The sequence below is a fragment of the Leopardus geoffroyi genome, chromosome B4, assembly GCF_018350155.1.
Source record: "Leopardus geoffroyi isolate Oge1 chromosome B4, O.geoffroyi_Oge1_pat1.0, whole genome shotgun sequence".
NCBI classification, from domain to species: Eukaryota; Metazoa; Chordata; class Mammalia; order Carnivora; family Felidae; genus Leopardus; species Leopardus geoffroyi.
Window position 1 is genome coordinate 140,153,122 of NC_059341.1, and position 19,455 is coordinate 140,172,576.

The 19,455-nt window shown below is 59.5% G+C and overlaps 1 long non-coding RNA gene across 1 annotated transcript; it reads left to right on the top strand.

Annotated features, from left to right (window-relative positions):
* The first annotated feature begins 15,439 nt into the window (after positions 1–15,439).
* On the top strand, positions 15,440–19,083 carry LOC123590914. The gene is made up of 2 exons (XR_006709032.1): positions 15,440–15,800; positions 18,427–19,083. It is a non-coding gene; the product is annotated as an uncharacterized LOC123590914 (long non-coding RNA).
* The last annotated feature ends 372 nt before the right edge of the window (positions 19,084–19,455 follow it).

The following is a 19,455-nucleotide window of genomic DNA, read 5'->3' on the forward strand; positions in this document are numbered from 1 at the left end:
CCAAGGAGAGAAGTGCAACAGCTCAGGTGTGCAAAGGGTTTTACGGTTGGCAAAAGACTGGCCCTACCTTGGGCACACAGGAGAACAGACATCAGCCTCTCTCGGCCCCTTAGAGGTGGAGCTGGATGCGGAGGAGCAGCCAGGGGTCCGTCTGGAAGGCAGGGGTGGTCCACGCGGAGGTCCCGGACACATGAACTCAGTTGCTCCTGCCGGGGAAGCATCGTTAACCCACAAGACTGCAGGCTCCAGGAGGTCAGGGACACCCAGCCCCGGCCATGTCACGGGGGCACAGCATATGTTAGGGAGATGACTGATTTTTGCAGCCAGGGACATGGAGGCCGACACAGGTCAACCACCTTGATGTGGCCGTAGGTCATAAGGCCTTGAAGGCGCTGTTTCCTCACTGGTACCTTTGTGGGCTCATAACCCAACTGTCATGGGATGAACTATATCCCCTCCAAATCCATGGGTAGAAGTCCTAACGCCCAGGACCTCAGATCTCTGTGGACACAGGGTCTTTAAAAAGGAGATTGAGGTAGAATGAGGTCGTATAGGGGAGTCCCTGGTCCAACACGACTGGGTCCTTATAAGAAGAGGAGGTCAAGACACAGACACACACAGAGAAGTGACCAAGTGAGGACACAGGGAGGACGGCCGTCTGCAAGCCCAGGAGAGAGGCTCGGAACGGACAAGCCCTGTCCACACGCTGATCTGGAACCTTCAGCCTCTGGAACTGTGAGGAAGTAAATGTGGTTTAAGCCCCCTCCTCTGTCCCCCCGTCTGTGGGACTTCATCAAGGCAGCCCTGGGACAGTAATGTGGCACCTCCCAGGGCTAAGGTGACCGTTCGGTGGCCCCACAGGGTAAAATGCTGCTTGTGAGTGGTTTCCGAGGGACGACGGGGAGCCTGGTGCCTGGAGCCCGTGACCGTGGCACCTGCCACCCTCTGCGCCCGGGTTCCGGCACCCCGGGGACGTGTCGCCTGCGGTTCTCCAGGCCCCGCACTCCGTGCCCGCCCCACCCTGCACACTTCCAACCTCCCGGCCGCCGAGTCTGACCAGCCGTCTGACCTCCCGCTTCCAAAGTGCCGCGTGGGGCAGGGGGCCCATCCTCGGGGACGTGGGCTTCTCACCACAGAGACTCAGCCTGCGGGATGTTTCTCCTGTTTCTTTTCAGTCTTCATCAAACTCTAGAATATTCATCTACTTTCCGTCGACCCAGAAATCAGGTGCTGGCGTCTGGCCGCCCGCTGCACGGCGGTCACGTGGAACTGGCTGCCGCGGGGGCACAAGGGTCCCTGCACGTCCTCTGTTTGGACTCATTAGAGTCACTGGACGCTGATACTAAGGACGTTGGTGGTAATGGTGACATCAGCTGTGTCCCCCCTGCGCCAGGCCCATCGAGGTTCGCGGCTTCCACGTGATTGTCGCAGACACGCCTGGGTGCTGCCGTCCCCTCGCGGGGCGGGGGACCGTGTCCTCCAAGGTGAGGTGACCTCCCGAGGTCGCGTGGCTCTGGGGTCCTGCGGGACCAGGGCCATTCCCGCGTGCCTCCTCACGACCCCACCGGCTGCCGGCTTGTTATTAATTTGCTAATTAAACCCTGATATTCGGGGTGTTTTCATGTCACATCAGGACGGCGAACGACAGAATCCAAACAGTTCAAGCCATCTGCTCCTTAAATCTGTCGTTTCCACTTTCCGTTAACCCTCCGCATCCCTGCCACTCGGTGGGAGTGCCGGGGCCACCTGGGGGCGCTCGCCTCCAACCGCCAGGCACTTATGCGCGAACTGGCCTGAGGGGACGGGCTGGGTGGGTCCCAGCCTGGGACGTGGAGGAGCTCAGTTCTGGGGGCTCAGTTCTCCCGAGCTGCCGCCGGAGGGCCCGAGCATCCCTGGTCCCCCACGCCCCGCCCCTCCCCCCCACGGGGGGGCTGGAGGCCAGGCGCGTGGGCTATGGCGGAAGAGCAGGTGCAGGGGCAGACCGAGGCAGCCCTGTTATCTTTGTACAGATGTTACAGATTCTGTGAAAAACTGGGGAAGATGGAGACACCTGTTCCTTTATCGATCGCCCTGGAAGCCGTTAGCTCTGGGACTGAAGCAGGGAGCCTCACACCGGAGCCCGGGCCTTGGCAGGCGGAGCTCTGGGTGCTGAGCGGCTCTGTCCCCTGAGCTGGGAGACCCCGGCTCCCAGTTCTGCCGCCGTGTCCCTCCCTCGCCTCCGCTCAGGGCTGCAGGGGCTCCATGGGGCCCTGGTCCAAGTGAAGACCAGAGGAGGCCAGCCCGCGCTGCCCTGGGGGTCACTGCAGAGGGCTGGGCCCACGGGCCATGCTCCCCTTCTCTGGAAGCAGGCCCGCTGCAGGCCTGCACGTGAGGTGCGGTCACGGCAGACCAAAGGCACGTGGCCCCTCTTCCCAGGAGCCGAACTTCTATCCGTCCCTCTTGGATGTGCTGCCCACCTTTTTCCTGGGGTGATTTTGTGATTGGCTGGCTGACGGGAGCGTGAGGCGCTCCAAACCCGCGTGGGCGGCTGCCCCAGGGCGGGGGCACCCTAACCTTCCCTTTAACAGATTCCGGCCGCAGCGCCTTCTGGAAATGGCCCCGAAGCCGAGGGGTCATTTTCTCCGAGGCCGATACAGAGACAGACATCTAAGCAGGAGGCCGAGAACGCCACCCCGTCCCCACCAGGCCTCTCCCTCCCGCTCCTCCCGCCGGTGCCCATCACGCAGAACGGCGGGGACACTCAGGCCACCTCTGCTCAGGGACTGTCACCTGCTGGCCACTCGCATCAGAGGCAGGAGCCCAGTCCCTCCCCCACTCATCCCTGCGACCACTGAGTGCAGCCTGAGCCCCTCCAGGGCGCGGACACCCACAGGTGCAGAGGGAGGCGGGAACTCTGCCTCCTGGAGACCCCGAGTCTGCAAACGGGGCAGTACTGGGGAGCACGGAAACATACTCCTTTCGAACACCTGGGTCCCACATGCTTCTCTCGTCACTAAAATCAGAAGATAGTAATCACTCAGTTAATAGTTGGGATCCGTGTCTCAGGGGGACTCCTGCATCTGTGTTTCCTGAAGCCCTGCTCACAGAGGGCGGGACGCGGGGGCAGCCTGAACGTCCGTGGACGGCTGACGGATGAAGGGAGACGTACACACAAGGTACGTATTATTCAGCCTCACAGAGGAAGGAAGTCCCGCCGTTTCTGCAACATGGGTGGACACAGAGGGCACGATGCTAAGGGAAATACGCCTGATGCAGAAAAACAAATACTGCCTGACCTCACTTACACGGGGACTCTAGAACAGTCAGACTTGGGGCACCTGCAGGGCTCAGTCGGTTAAGCGTCTGACTCTTGGTCTTGGCTCAGGTCATGATCTTACGGTTCGTGGGACTGAGCCCTACATCAGGCTGCAGGCTGACATTGCAGGGTCGCTTGGGATTCGTCTCTCCCTCTCTCCCTGCCCCTCCCCTGCTTGTGCTCTCTCTGTCTCTCAATATAAATAAGTAAACTTGAAAAGAATTAAGTAGACTCTTCGAAGCAGAGAACAGCGGTGGCTGCTGGGCGGGGGAGTGGGGAGCGGAACACAGAGGGGCATTGGTCAAAGTGGGCGAAGTTTCGATTACGCAGGACAAGTAACCTTTCGAAACCTGCTGTGCAGCTTAGTGCATGCAGCTGACAACCCGTGCTGTTAACTTCAACATTCGCTAAGAGGGTGGATCTCGTGTCAGGCGTTCTTATCACACACACGCACACCCATCATATCAGATAAAGGAGGCGGGAGGAACCTTTTGGGGGTGATGGAGGCGCCTGGTGGCAGTTTTGCGGGCGCACCTGAGTTCCAGGCTCAGTTAATCACAGCTCCGTATGGGGGTGTAAACACTTAGCAGCTAAACTGTCCTGGCGGAAGGGTGTGTGGTGACCCAGGCTCTGGGCAGGGGCCCGTGAGCGCCCTGACCACAGATGGCCCAGCCTGGCGTCCCCGAGGGGACTTCCCGGGGCACAGTGCCCACGCCGAGTCTTGGAGGACGAGTGGGGTCAGCCTCTGTTCAGTTTCTGTTTGGTTTGCGAAGCCCCCTCCTCCAGGGTCACCAGAGCGTCCGTGTGTGGGCCAGCGTGGAGCGGGGGGAAGTATTTGCTCGGTTTTCAAGACGGGCTTCGCCACGAGGGCCCTGGAAGTGTGGTCCTGCATACGGGCCGGGTAGAGTTCCCTCGTTCTAGACTCCAAGGGCCCTCCTCGACCCTCTGCATGCTCACCACCTGTCAGATCCTTTCTGTTTGCAGATCTGAGCTCTTTCGGGGCCGGGGGCACGGGGACCTCAGCCCAGCACAGAGCACGCGGGGTTGTGTGTGGACGTGCCGCCCCATGAAGACTGGGGGCAGTCTCTGCCTCCGGAGGCTGGGGTCAGCCTCACTCTGAACAGTTACGGATCCAGAGGACGCCCAGCAGGAGTGGGGACACCGCGGGACGGCGGCCAGGGGCCAAGGAGGATGAGGGGCGGGGCCTCTTGCCTCCGGATCTCTGTGTCCAGGTGGATGGCTGCTCGGGAGTTTTGGTCTCCCATGCCTTTCGTGTCTTGGATTATGCCTGTCCATTGTGGGTCGTTGTTGTTTTTTCCCAGCAGATCCTGCATTCCAGGGAGGGCAACGTTTTCCCAGCATGGAAACTGGATTTAGAGCAGTTTTGTTATCAGCGTTAGCTGGAGACTGCTTCTGAACGTGACAGGACCTGGAAGGAAACGCTGATCAACAGGACCGGTGAAGGGAGGGCCATGGTGACTTCAGAGGGGCCGTCGGCGGCCGCACAGGCTCTCCGCGCCAGCCTGCCCCTCGTACCTGCTCTGCGGGCCCCTCCCAGCTTCCTAGGAGGAGCCCTCCCTCTCTGGAGTAGTGTGGTCCCCTGCCTCCCTCATGTTCCCGCTGGGCTGTGCTAATGGGCCAAGCGACAGGATAGAAGGGGCCACGGTTCCCTTAGGGCGTGCGGGGAGGTCCCGGCTCCTCCCCGGGGTGCTCCCGGTCCTCGGAGGTCCAGCCTTACCCGCCACTCTCCCAGAAACTCCCTCGGCTCTCACGGGGCTGTGTGCCTTCCTCCCCTCTCCCTGGGCTCCTCTCCCAACCTTCCCACTAGAGGCTGGTGTCCTCGGCCTCCAGTCTTGCCCCTGGGGTTGCTTCTTCCAGGTCTCCCTGCCCCCTCGCCCCGGGGCACCCCGTCCTCGAGCGCGACTCCAGTCTGCCTGCACCTCAGGTGAGCAGGTGAGCCGCTTGGAGAATCTGGTCCCATAAACAGACAATTCGAGGCGCCGTGTGTCGGCAGCGAGGCGGTTTCCGTCTCAGACGTCTACGTCCTTGTCTTGACCGTCCGCTCTTGTGGGAATTTTGTGGCTGCAAGGGACAAGGACAGTCCCTAATGGTACTACCCTACCCTCAACTCTGTACTTCTGTTTATAAGAAAACAAAACGTGATTGGACATTGAGTATTTAGAATTTGGACCCCCTGGAGGAAAGCAGGTATAAAACCCCTGGCTTTTATAACCCTAAGGGCGTTTCCCATTTCAAGAAATGATTCATACCTTGAAAAAGAAAATCCTGTGTGGGGCACTTGATCATGCAATTTCATACAAAGACCTGGGAAGGAAACACAGAATTTCTTTTCTTAAGAAGCCTCTCATTAAAAAGTTTTAAAAGCTCTAAAACTTAGTGCTTGGAAACAGTGCTATATAACCCTAACAAGGAGAAAAGGTGTGTATATGCAATTTTTTTTCTTCTCACCAAAGAACTATATTTAGAATCTACCTGAATATGTTCCACTAATTTGGGGGAAACTGTTATTTGCCTACCCAGTGTCCATTTTCCTGTCCTTTCTTACTAAAAGAGCTTTGCTCTCGGGGTAAGAGTGAACCTGTGGGGATAGCTGTGCGTCCCGATCCCCTTTGCAGCCCGGGGTGACCCTGTGATACGTCCAGTCAAGGAGAGGAGAACAGACATCACTGGGGAATTGCAGGAAGTCTGTTTGCCTCATCACTCTTCTCCTCTGCTCCTGCTGGAGCCCGGGTGAGGTGGCTGGCACAGTGGCTGCCATCTTGAGGCCTGGAGGGAAGAGTCCGGACATCCCCGAGATGCTGAGCAAACACCAGAACACCAGCCTTGACCTACCTGTGAACATCCCATTAGGTGAGGGGATTGCTGTTGTGTTGGTGGTGGTGGTGTTACTCTGGCTGAGCAAAACACCTCACCAATGGTCTTAGCTCAGGCTGCTATCACAGAACACCATAGCCTGGGGGCTAACCCAACAGACACTTCTCTCTCACAGTTCTGGGGGCTGGAAGTCCAAGGTCAGGGTGCCGGCAGGCTTGGTTCCTGGTGAGCCCTGCCTTCCTGGGTGCAGATGGCCACCCTCTCGAGGAGCCAGAGAGGGCGAGCACTCCAGCATTTCCTTCTCTTCTCACGAGGGCACTTACCCCGGCCACGGGCCCCACCCTCATAAACTCATCCAACCTCGTCACCCCCCAAAGGCCCTCCCCCTCTGTATACCATCATATGGGCTGTTAGAGTCTCAGCATAGGAATGTGGGGGCCACACACATTGGGTTCACAACGGTTCCAGTGTCCCGGATGGTCAGACGCTTGGCCATCACGCAGGAAGGACAGTCTCTGATTTCATGTACAGAGAAATGAGCCAAAATAAACCCCGTTGCCAATATGGGGGTTCATTAGAAGTCTCCTGAACGAGCGCTTCTGGAAATCTAAACACAGCCATTGAGCCACAGTGTCCTGGGCGTTCGGGGAGCCTGAGGCGGGGGTGGGGGGGGGAGGTCACTGCTGACCCATTTTTCCCATCTGAGTGCATGCTGTGTCCCAAGGGGGGCGACTGCCCCCCGCTTCTCCCTCCAGGACAGCCAGTGTCCTCCTTCCTGCTCTGCCGACCTTTCCGCCTGCCTCTCATTGTCCAGCACATGCCATCTTGTTTTCATCTAATTCCTGCTTCCTTTCGACAGTCTCTGAGCTCCTTTGCTCCGTGCCAGGTGTCCTGCCAGGGCCTGGGGACAGGGGTGGGTAAGTCAGGCATGGCCTTGTCCTCCTGGAGCTGGCAGCTGAGCATCTGAAGCTGGCATGCTGACCCGTGGCACTGAGTGTCCCCGAGAGACAGCCCCTGGGACCCTGCCTGGCTGGAGGTCGGAGTTAAGGGAGGGCCGCTCCAGGAGGGTGGCCTGGAGGTGAACATCTGGGCAGGGGTTACAAAGCTCTGGGCTTGCTTGCAGTGTAGACCTTCTCAGGCAGGGGAACTGCGCGTGCAAATGCCCTTGGTCAGTGGCTGATGGAAGGAAGGAGAGCAGGAGGCTGGAGACAGGGGGAGGGTCTAGCAGCCGCTGGGCCCTCATGGGGTACGTGGTGAAGTCTGGGCCTTCACGGCTGGAACACCCAGCATTTTTTTTTTTTTAATTTTTTTTTTCAAAGTTTATTTATTTTTGGGACAGAGAGAGACAGAGCATGAACGGGGGAGGGGCAGAGAGAGAGGGAGACACAGAATCGGAAACAGGCTCCAGGCTCTGAGCCATCAGCCCAGAGCCCGACGCGGGGCTCGAACTCACGGACCGCGAGATCGTGACCTGGCTGAAGTCGGACGCTTAACCGACTGCGCCACCCAGGCGCCCCAAGGAACACCCAGCATTTTAAGCAGCCAGGGAGGGGCAGATGTCTGCTGGCCAACCCCCGGGAGCAGGTGCCCTACTGGGTGTGGGAGCCCCAGGAACAAATTGGGTCTGGAGTTGGTTTGAGGCAGAATATAGAAAAAAGAAACATATACGAAAATCATAAATGAGACTATACTAAAATGTTAATGGTTAGAACTTCTGGGTATGGGTCGCAGGAGAGTTTAACTCTCTGTTCCTCATGGTTCTAGAATGTTTCAAAGTAAAAATGCACTGTGGAGAAATAGGTAAATATTACTTCAAAGGTATATCTTTTGACTTAGCAACTTTTCCACGCTTTTTTGCCTTAAGAACCGCCAGAAGATCCGAGAGGGGTGGCGAGCTGGGCCCATGCTGGACTCGGGCGGCGGGCGCTCACAAAAGTGGGGACGGGGAGGGACAGAGTGCCTGGGTGCCCAGGGCGGGGAGGATCCAGATTTCAAAATGCAAGTAAGGTGGTCGGATCAAACTGGTCATCTTCTGACTTCCCTGTGGACCCATTCAGCAACCCAGGCTGCACTCCCCAAATTAAGCCCGCCAGGAAATGAAAGGCAAACACAGCGTTTGCCCGAGGAGTAAATCTCCGTGTGGCCCAAGGCCGATGCAATCTGCCTTTATGAGCAGAAGCCTCCATTGACGGAGTCGGCATCAGCCCGAGCTGGCCGAGGGGCGCGGGGCGGGGCAATGCACCTCGAGACATGAATCACCGGGCCGCACAGCCCGGCGTTGGCGACCGTGCTTTAATTGGATTGTGGGGACTAAACACGGGCTCGCGGCTGGCAGAGCCCTCCCTGCTCGCTCTGTGTGGATACCTGGGTGGCAGGGAACCGTTCTCTCACAGAGGGAAACGCAAAAGCCTCGGGAAGTCTGGACACTTCGCCTCGCTGATTTGTGACCCAGAGGCGAGCACCTACCACCAGCCTCGGCAGCGTGCCCACGCAGTGGGAACCGAGCGGCACGGCCTGCGCGGGGCTGATAGAGCGCTGGGCCTGTCCTGCGGGCCGTTACCACCCCGGGGCCAGCGGGCTTTGCATCCCCTCCGTCCGGGGCGTCTGAGCTCAGCTGGGACAGGTCAGGCCTCTCCGGGAAGGACTGTGCGGGACAAGAAGGAACCAGTAAGGGGGCAACGGCCTGGGGGAGGGACACCCCTCCCCGCGGGGGGCAGGAGGAGAGCAGGTGTGCAGGCTCAAGGTGAGTGTGGTGTGGACAGTCTGTCGGGTGGAAACGGGGGTGTGTGGGGGCAGACGAGGGGCAGAGCTGGGCACGTGGGCCCGGCAGGTGGTGGGAACAGCTACCTCACTGGGGCCCCCGGGAAGAAGGACTGTGGGAGCCCTGGAGACAGGGGGAGCACGAGGAGGAAGCCCTGCCCCTCCCTGGTCCTGGGACAGGCGTTCCACCCTCCTGGGGCCGTCTCTCTCTCTCTCTCTCTCTCTCTCTCTCTCTGGTTATGAGGAACACCACCCTGGTCAGCCAGGGGAGGAATCTGCCTCGGGACTTCTGGTCAACCCTGCAACTGCCTGGAGATGAATCTCTGCCCGTGGAGTGAAGGGTCAAACTTCCTCCAACATCCAGACTTCTCCCTCCCCCTGGGGCAGCTTGGGCCCAGGGACCTCTGGTTGTGCCCCCTCCCCCTTCCCACATCCCCTCCTCCCTCCCGCTCCTCCTCAAGTGAAACAGACACAGGCACGTGTTTTACACTCGGTTACATACAGGTGAGCGAAAAGAACGTGCAATCCCAGCACAGAGCCTCTGTGGCAAAATGATTGTTTGCATCTGTTATGAAGTCCCCCCACCCCATCTAGGTGGGTGCCGGGCTCCCCTCACGTCCCTCTCCCCTCCCCCAGGTGGGTGTTGGGTCCCCCATGGACCCCTCCCCTCCCCCAGGTGGGTGCTCGGTCCCCCCATGGACCCCTCCCCTCCCCCAGGTGGGTGCTCGGTCCCCCCATGGACCCCTCCCCTCCCCCAGGTGGGTGCTCGGTCCCCCCATGGACCCCTCCCCTCTCCTAGGTAGGTGCTGGGTCCCCCCAAAGGCCCAGTCTCTCTTGCTCTCCCCCAGTTGGTCTCCACATGGCAGCCAGAGTGCTCTTTTGCACAAACAAATGAACCCGTCACTCTGGTGATGAACTCTGTGCCCTCTGCCATCACTATTGGGAAGGACAATATGCTGATTGCCTGCTGACCCCATGGCCTGTGGATGTGGCTCTGTGCTCCCCTCAGCCTCCTGGAGCACTGGCTCCCAGTGCCCTCCCTGGCCCTCTTGGGGGGTGGTCTCTGCCCTCTCCCCTCTCATGGGTCCCTTCTCCCAGCGCCCACTCACACGCACTGCCCACAGAGCACTTCCCACCCCCAGAGATGGCCTCCCCCAACCCCAAGTTCAAGGACTCTCCTAGTGACACTTGCAGAGTCCCAACACTTGTTTACCAATGTGTCTGTGGCTTGCCTGCCTCGGCCTCCATCTCAGGGGGACATGTCCTGCCTGTGTGTCCACGGGCCTAGGTGTGGCACCGTGTGCACATGGGACTTGTGTTCGTGACGGTGACCTGGACGCTGACCACAAGCCCCACTGGGTGCACGCCCTGGGAGGCTCACGTCCACCTGAGCCTTTGCAAAGCTTCTGCCCCGAGGACCAGGTAGAGGGGAGCAGGGAGGACGGGGTGGGGGCTGGGGATCCCCCTGTCCTGTCCCCCCGCTGGGTCCCCACCATGCTGGCCCTCCTCCAGCGGGACTCGGGGAGGGAGCGATGGCTGAGCCCCCGTGGCCCGGCCCGGCCTCCCTGTGACGTGCGCTCTAATCAGAGTTTACTCATCACGGTTTTCTCCTGGAAACTGACCGAATGGAGTCCAAATATCTTGGGGGGACTACAAAGAGGGGGTTAAGCCCGTGCGCAGCCGGCGGCGATGCCGAGGGTGAGGGAGGGACTCTGCTGTCCAGACGGGCCTGTGCAGGAGGCGGCCTTTCCACCAGGACTCTGGACTGGCTGTCCCCAGCGGAGAAGCCCCAGGGATGCGATTCCCCTCGTAGGCAGTGCCATGACCAACTGCAGGAACCAGACTTTCTCCAGGTTTTCCTGTGAGGAAGGAGCCAGGATCGGGGACCGGCCTGGGTTTTTCACGGAAATCGCGGTCTCCCGCACGGGGACGCAGATGACCGGGTGACGGGGGTCTGGAGGCGCAGCCCGCTTGTGTCGTCACCCCGACAGCGTGCTTGTTCTGGCCACGCTCCTGCGCCCACGCTTCTCCAGCTCCTGGTCAGGTGCGCCTTCCACTCGTGCAGGCCGTGTGGCCCTGGGTGCCGTCTGGGCGCCCCCGTTCCATCTGTGAGGTGAGCGGTGTGGGCGCCCTGCCCCCTCCTTGCCAGGACCGTTGATTTTCCGGCTCCCTATGACGTGCCAGGCAGCCCCGCGCTCCGGGGCGTGAGAACAGGGATAAAGGGTCCGGGAGATTGCCGCCGAGGCCCTGGGGAGGACGTGCCTCTGGAACCAGTGCTCGTGGAGACCCGGCTCCCAAGGTCCCCTCCCCCTGCAGGGCCTCAGGGATGGGCTGAACTGGGCTGGGGGGGGGGCGGGGGCAGGGGGGATCCATCGTCATCCGAGAGGGAACATGTGCACCAGCCAGTTAAAGGGCTGTTATGGAACTTTCTTCCCCAGCCGAGGGTGGAGGGCAGGCGAGGCCTCGGGAAGGGCCTCAGGGAGGCACAGAGGTGCAGCTCAGCCTCTGGGGTGTGAGCCTCATACTCTCCGCCTGCCTGAGATGATTCACTGATTGACCACAGCCTGTTACCGCTGGTCGACACTAGTGAGGATTGGAAGCCCCATGAGGGAGGGAGTTCACCTGTTTTGTTCACTGATGTGTCCCAAGTACCCGGAACCGTGTCTGGCACGTAGTAAGCCCTCAGTGACAATTGTCCAGGGAGGGGAGGGAGGGAGGAAGGAAGGAAGGAGGAAGGAAGGGGGGAAGGAGAGAGGGTGGGGGCAGGGAGGGAGGGAGGGAGGAGGGGGGACGGAGGGAGGGGATAGGAAGGAAGGAAGGAAGGAGGAAGGAAGGGGGGAGGAGAGAGGGAGGGATGGAGGGAGGAGGGGGAGGGAGGGAGGGTATAGGAAGGAGGGAAGGAAGGGAGGAGGGAAGGAAGGAGGAAGGAAGGAAGGAAGAACAGAGGGAGGAAGGAAGGGAAGGAAGGAAGGAAGGGAGGAGGGAAGGAAGGAAGGAGGAAGGAAGGAAGGAAGGGAGGAGGGAAGAAGGAAGGACAGAGGGAAGAAGGAAGGGAAGGAAGGAAGGAAGGGAGGAGGGAAGGAAGGATGGAGGAAGGAAGGAAGGACAGAGGGAGGAAGGAAAGGGAGGAAGGAAGGGAAGGAAGGAAGGAGGGAAAAAGGGAAGGAGGGAAGGAGGAAGGAAGGAGGAAGGAAGGGGGGAGGAGAGAGGGAGGGATGGAGGGAGGAGGGGGGAGGGAGGGAGGGTATAGGAAGGAGGGAAGGAAGGGAGGAGGGAAGGAAGGAAGGCAGGAAGGAAGGAAGGAAGGATAGAGGGAAGAAGGAAGGACAGAGGGAAGAAGGAAGGGAAGGAAGGAAGGGAGGAGGGAAGGAAGGAAGGACAGAGGGAGGAAGGAAAGGGAGGAAGGACAGAGGGAGGAAGGAAAGGGGGGAAAGAAGGAAGGAGGGAAGGAGGGAAGGAGGAAGGAAGGAAGGGAGGACAGAGGGAGGAAGGAAGGGAAGGAAGGAAGGAAGGAAGGAAGGGAGGAGGGAAGAAGGAAGGACAGAGGGAAGAAGGAAGGGAAGGAAGGAAGGAAGGAGGAAGGAAGGAAGGACAGAGGGAGGAAGGAAAGGGAGGAAGGACAGAGGGAGGAAGGAAAGGGAGGAAGGAAGGAAGGAAGGAAGGAGGGAAAGAGGGAAGGAGGGAAGGAGGAAGGAAGGAAGGAAGGACAGAGGGAGGAAGGAAGGGAAGGAAGGAAGGAAGGAGGGAAGGAAGTTAGGAGGACATGAATGAATGGATTGGGCTTTCTGGCCAACCGTTCCACCAAACCTCTTCTGGTCCTGGCCACCACTGACCACCTTGCTGCTTACCCGGCGGCCACTCTGTGGCTTCTCCCTCCGAGGTCTGCTGGTGGCACCTGACACCCCTCCTCTCCCTGAGGCACTTTCCTGCTGTGGCTCCCTTGGTTCCCTGTCTGCAGGCCGTGCCTCCTTTCTGTTGCTGCTCCCTCCTCTCGCGGCTCCTGAGGCTGAAGCATCCCGGACTTCACCCTGGGAGCCTCTACTTGGCTTTAAAAATTTTTTTTTTCAACGTTTATTTATTTTTGGGACAGAGAGAGACAGAGCATGAACGGGGGAGGGGCAGAGAGAGAGGGAGACACAGAATCGGAAACAGGCTCCAGGCTCTGAGCCATCAGCCCAGAGCCCGACGCGGGGCTCGAAATCACGGACCGCGAGATCGTGACCTTCTCCTTGGCTTTAAACCCGTCTCCACACAGGGGCCTCCTGACTCCACGTGTCCCCCCCGACCTCCCCTCGATCTCTGGATGGGCCAGTCTGACCGCCCACCTCACCACGAGGTCGGACCTGCCCGCACCTGCCAGCTGTCACGCACAGCCAGTCAGCGTGGCCCCTTTCTGGCCGCTCAGGCCCCAACCTGGACTCACCAAACTCCCCTCTTCTCTGACATTCTCACGCAGCCTGTCTGGAAGTGCCCAAGATGCGACCGTTTCTCACAGCCCCTGGCTGGGCCAAGCCACCCTCAGCTGTCCCGTGAACCGTTAGTCTCCTAACTGGCGTCCCTGCTTGGTGGCCCGTCATCTGACCCCAACACTGTTTCCAGAGGCTGTGTTCTCTTGCACAGACTCCCCTGTGCCTGAGTCTCCGTCTCGACTGCGGGGAGGCAGAGTCTGACGCGGGACACCAGGGCTCCTGGGGACCCGGAGCCCGTCCGCCCTGCCCTCTCCTGCCACTCTTCCCTCACGGCTTTGCAGCCAGCCACGGGGTCCTTCGGGCTTCCTGCCCTTGTCCTCCTCGGATCCTTTGCTCCTGTGCCTCCCGCTGCCCCTGACTGGCGCCCTCGACCATCCACACGGGCCACCTGAAGCCGCCTCCCGGTCCTGGTCCCGGCGTCTTCCCCGGCCACCGGCCACCCCATCGTTCCACCGAGCGTCCTTGGTACACGGGGCATCCCCCACCCCAAACCCACCTGCTGCCTGTTGGGAGGCAGGCCTCTGTCAGGTGAAGAGGTCATGAGGGGGAGTGCTCATGTGGGACTGGTGTCCTTATAAAGAGGTCCCTCGAGCTGCCTTCTCTGCCACGGGACATGGCAAGAGGTCGGTGGTTGAGACCGGGGAGAGGGCCCTCACCGGATCCGGAACACAGGGACTGCCAGCCTCCGGAACTGTGGAAATCAACGTTCGCCTTTGCTAAGCCGCCCGGTGGTTGTAGCCGGCCGGGGCCACCTCCTGATGTACAAGGTAGCTTTCCCTCTGGGCCTGGTCCCTGTCGTCCTCCTCTGGCGCGTGAGCTCCGTGGAGCCGGGGTGTCTGTCCCTGCTGTCTGCTATCCCCCTGACCCCGAAGGCAGTGCCCGACTCACAGAGCACCCTGGGTGAGCAGGCGGGGACAAGAAGTTCTTCCGGGAGCCCCTGCACCCTGCCGCGGAGGGACGCGGTTCCCAGCCGGGTTCTGCAGCCGGATCCCTGCATGTGCGGCCGGCTCCTGTGGCCTGTGTGACAGTCACATCTGCATAGATGATGATCCAGCCCCGCCCCGCGATCTGGATCCCCTTCCTGGCACTGCACACGTCACGCCCGGGCTGGTGACGAGCCGGCCAAGAGCAGAGAAGCGTCGAGATCGGCCGCTGCTCTATGCGCCGCTGAATCCCAACACAGGCGGTGAGAACGAACGCCCGGGCCTGGCGAGGAGCCCTCTGGGGGCAGGCCAGCGTTCTGCCTGCAAGCCCCCTGTGTCCCCAGGGGTCCCCCAGCCACCCCTCATCCAGCCCCCTGGGCGGGACTGACTCCCAAAGGCCAGCCCAGCCGCCCTGGCTCCCGGCCGTGCTCACGGGGTGGGGAAAGGCGTCTTTTGGACATCCCATCGGCCGCCCTTGGACGCGGTCGGTCCCACGCTGCGTCCCCCAGTCCTCCTTTATTGCCGCCACACAATGATTTGTTTTATTTCCCACTAAGAAACAAGGTAGGAGATTCGGTGGTAGGTGAGCGGGGAGGGGAGCCATCTGGGTATATAAATGGTTTAATGGTATCTTTCTCCTGCCTTCCTTGCACGGATTGGAGGCTAATTAAACACCAGTTGTGTGGTAGAGTGCTCTCAGGATTATTCTGATTTTAAGTATTTATCAGCTCTTTTTAGACCTCTCTGAGTGGCACTAAAATGAATAAGTTGCCCACGAGAGCACCATTCTGTTAGTTTGCTTCGTACAGCCAAAGACTCCTTGTTAGCAGGCTTTTAAATAGCCTGCTCGGGCTGCCGGCAGCTCCTGCCTAAACCCGGCGACCTCGGGACGAATAGACGCCCCGGGTCCCGCTGTGAGGTTCTGAAGGGAGCCGGGCAGGGGGCCGGCCGGGCCGGCCACGGGCCCCATTATGTGTGTTATGGGCAGCGACGGAGGGTTTGGGCTTGTGCTCGACAAAGACAGAACGAAATGCCATAAATAAGCCTCTTTTATGGAGGAAGCCTTGATAAATCAGGCCGTCACACAGATGGGATATGGCTCAGCCCCCACGAACGCAAACGTAGGGGCCTGCTCATTGCCAGCCTGCGTTTGCGGAGAAGAGTTAATGGTTTAGAGGAAACAGATTGCTGTAACAGGATTTGGAGGGCCGGCCCCTCTCCGGTCTCTGTCTCTGTTTCTCATTGTAATGCTGTCCGGCTCATCAGTTATTTCCTTCATGGATCGTGCCTATGGCGTTGTGTCTAAAATGTCATCACCAAACCCAAGGTCGTCTAGGTTTCCTGCTCTGTGATCTTCTAGGAGCTTTATATAAAGTTTTGCATCTTAGGTCTATGATCCGTTTTGACTTAACTTTTGTGAAGATCGCAAGGTCCGTGTCTAGATTCATCATTCTGCACGTGATGTCTGGTGGTTCCAGCGACATTTGTCCAAGAGCCTGTCTTTGCTCCATCGTCAAGGTCAGTGACTATATTTACGTGGCCCTAGTTCCGAGCTCTCCATTCTGGTCCATTGAACTGTTTGCTCTTTTGCCCTCAGCCCCCATCTTGATTACTGTAACATTGTCATAAATCTCAAAGGTGGGTTTTGTCAGGCCTCCGTTTTGTTCTTCCCCCTTAGTATTATGTTGGCTATTCTGGGTCTCCCATCTCTCCACATAAACATTACAATCAGTTTGTTGAAATCGGTCAAAGAACTTTCTGGGGTTCTTATCAAGCATGCATTGACTCTAGAGATCAGGTTGGGAAGAACTGAGATCTTGAGGATATTGAATTTTCCTGTCCATGAACATGGGCTACCTCTCCATTTATTCAATGCTTCTTTGATTTCAGTCATTGGAGTGTTTTAGTTTTCCTCACACGGACCTCAAACCAGCAGCTGTGTCACTAGAGAGGAAATGTCCTTCTTGCTCAGAGCAAAAGCCCACGGCAGGATGCTGAGTGGCTTTCCTTGGTCGACCAGCTGTCAGCACGGTGGGCTCTGTGCTGGAGCTACAAATGGACAAAAGCAGGTTCCCTGCCCAGGAGGAGAGGCTGGTTTTCCCTGGAGGAAGGGAGGGCACAGGATGGGCAGCACACCGGACACCTGCTCTGGATAAGATGGTCCAAGCACTTCCTAGGCAGATCACTGGGCGGGAGAGCAGTGTCGTGAGCAGGAACACAACCATGGGGCATGGGCACTTCGGATCATAAATGCCGGGAAGCACAGAGGAAAGGATGGCAGTGAATCTGGAGAGATGCCCGAGGCTTACGGGCCATGCTGAGGGGTCTCATCTTTACACCAGCGTGCGGTGTGGATGGCATGACCCGGACAGAGTCTGTGGCAGCCAGAAGGGATGGAAGGTGAAGAGGGGCCTCTGCTGAGGGGAGGCTCTTGGCTGCAGAGTGTGTTAGAGTTGGGGTGTCTTTGGGGCGTGGGAGGTCCACCCACAGGCTGAGAGCTGGGCGTGAGGTCCAGACCGGGGCCAACCACATGGGGTCAGGGCAATCGACACCCGCAGATCATGGCTGCCTCTGTGCGTTAGGGTGTAACCTCCCCTCAGAGTAGGGTCCCCTTCCAGCTCGTGTGCTGAGCACGGGGGCCAACGGGGTTTAAGCTGAGCACACAGGTGGATGGATGGGAGCATCCAGGCTGAGCAGGGGGAGCAGGAAGAGGGCGAAGGATGAGCCCCAGCCGTGCGGCTTTCCCCACCCCCGCCGGACCCCCAGCTCTCCGCACAAGCTGGCCGTCCGGCAAGTGCCCTCTGACTGACCAACTCCTGGAGTCAGAGCAGACCCTGCAGGGTACAGCCTTGGCCCACAAGAACACCCCCGCTTCGGACACCAGCTGCAAGTCCCAGGGACCACCTGTACTTCTGAGCAAACTGCTATAAATCGGGGCTTCCTGTAACCTTCCCTTCACGTTCCGTAATTTGCTAGAAAAACTCAAGGAACTCAGGAAAACACTTTATGCACATTTCCCAGTTTATCACAAAGGCTCCGATTCAGGAAGAGACACGTGGAAATGAGGCCCAGGGCCAGACAGGGCCGTGCACCGAGCTTCCCTGCCCTCCCCGGGCACGCCTCCCCCCCACCCCCCAGCACCTCCACGTGCCCACCCACCAAATCCCCTTGTTGAAGAGTTTCTAGAAAGCTCCGCCTGCAGCCCCCTCCCCTCCCTGCAGCTTGGTGGGCGGGGCTGAAATTCCCACTCTGCTCCTGTGCTTGGCCTTCCTGCACACCAGCCCCACCCTGAAGCCCCCCGGGGGGCCACCTGAGTCCCCTCATTAGCACAGACCCAGCACAGACACAGACATCAGAGGGGCTCCTGATGAACAAGGGAACAGAGTCCTCAGGGAATCCCCAGGGTTTCAGGAGCTATGCCAGGAGCCGGGGACAAGGATGGAAGCACCCCAGAGGACCCTGCTGCTGCGGGGTGTGGCCGAGGAAAGGAGAGGTCGGAAGGCAGCCATGGGGAGTCACCAGGAACAGGGTGGGATGCGGTGCAGAGTCTGAGGGAAAGGGGCTACTGGTGAGCGGGTCGGGGGGCGCGATGGGGTCACACGGGGCTCATTGTGTTGGTCATGTTCTTGGAAGGAGGCTGGGCTCTGCTCCTGGCTGTGCCCCGCGCCTCGCACACCCCGGAGATGATGATGAGCAGATTTTCAGCCCAGAGGATCTTCATCTTGTGTCTCCTCCTTGCCCTTTGCTCCTCCCTCCAGCGTCCTCCTGAGGCCAGGGGCTGGCCCGAGAGCCCCGAGGGCAGAGACTCCTTCCCTGAGCCCCTCCCCCACCCCCTCTGCTGCCCCTCCTGGTCCAGCCCACCCACCACCCAGCGGAGGGCCCGGCGGGAGCAGGTGCCCCAGTGACCTGGCTGCGGCTCTCCGGAGGATTCCGAGGATGTGGGCTGGCCATCACGCGCCCCCTGCTTGGTGCTCCCTGAGGCTCAGCCACCCGCTGGTGAGGCTCAGCTGTCAGCCCTGAGGGGGGCTGAGGCACCCTGCCCGGGCATATGGGGCTGGGGGCGTTGGTCTGACCTAACAAGCTGCAGCGATTGCCCCGAAACGGGGTCTTTTCTCTCTGACATAAACACAATCTGTTTCCCCAGAAGCCCTGCCGTAAACAGATGCCAAGCATCGCGAACCAAGACTGCACGCGTAGAGCGCCACGCCACTCTCCCGTTCCTTCCCGGGGATTCCTGGAAACCCAGCTTGGAGAGAGGCCTGCGGGGTGACCCGGCCTGGCTGTGCCGCCCCTCAGCCCCTTCGCAGCGCCCCGTCCCCCGGCTGCCGCAGCCTCTCAGGGCGGGACGGGTGCACACCCAGGCCTGTCTCCCTGCAGAGCCCAGCTGTCGGAGGCTAAGACTGTGCCTCCCTCGGCCCCTGTTCCTGCTGCACCCGGTCCCCTCGTGTCGTGCATCATACCAGCCCGGAGTCCTCGTGTGCCCTCAGCAAAGAGGGGACGAAGGTTCAGAGAGGTCAAGTCACTGACTGAAGATCACACAGTGGGAGGCAGCAGAGAAACGTTCAAACCAGCGGCTTCTGTTCCTAAGCTCATGCCCATTACTTCTTAGTGTGAACAAAGGGCACCCGGTGGCCAGACTTTCTGTACTGAAGATGCTTCCAGATCTTTCCAAGGAGAACACAGACCCGGCGTGCAGACTCCTCTCCTCTCGCTGCTCCGCGTTATCCATTTCCCTCATTAAGTCTTAGCCTATTAATAACCACCCATTTGTCTTAATTCAATAAAAAGATGATTGATCGTATTTGCAACGGTTGCGTCGAGCTCCTGAAAGTGATGGATGGGTCCCCGCGTGCGGCAAGGGAGCCTCCAGAAAAAACCATGTCCTTGCGCTCGCTTGGACGGAGTGAGTTTGCTGTCTCACCAAACATTCTGAGACGGAAATTTTTTAAACATATACCCATTTGCTCCCCTCAGGAATCAAATGCAAAGTGGAATCTCACCTTGACACTGGGCTGTGAGTCCTCGATCCTGGGGTGACGGGCCGAGGCCTGGCTTCCTTCCGCCAGGGGCCTTCCCCTTACCCCTGTCTTCATTCCGTGGTTCACTGCGAAATCACTAACTTGTGCATTTATGGGAAGAGCGGGCTGGTAGTTTCTGCCCTGGAGGTCTGGCC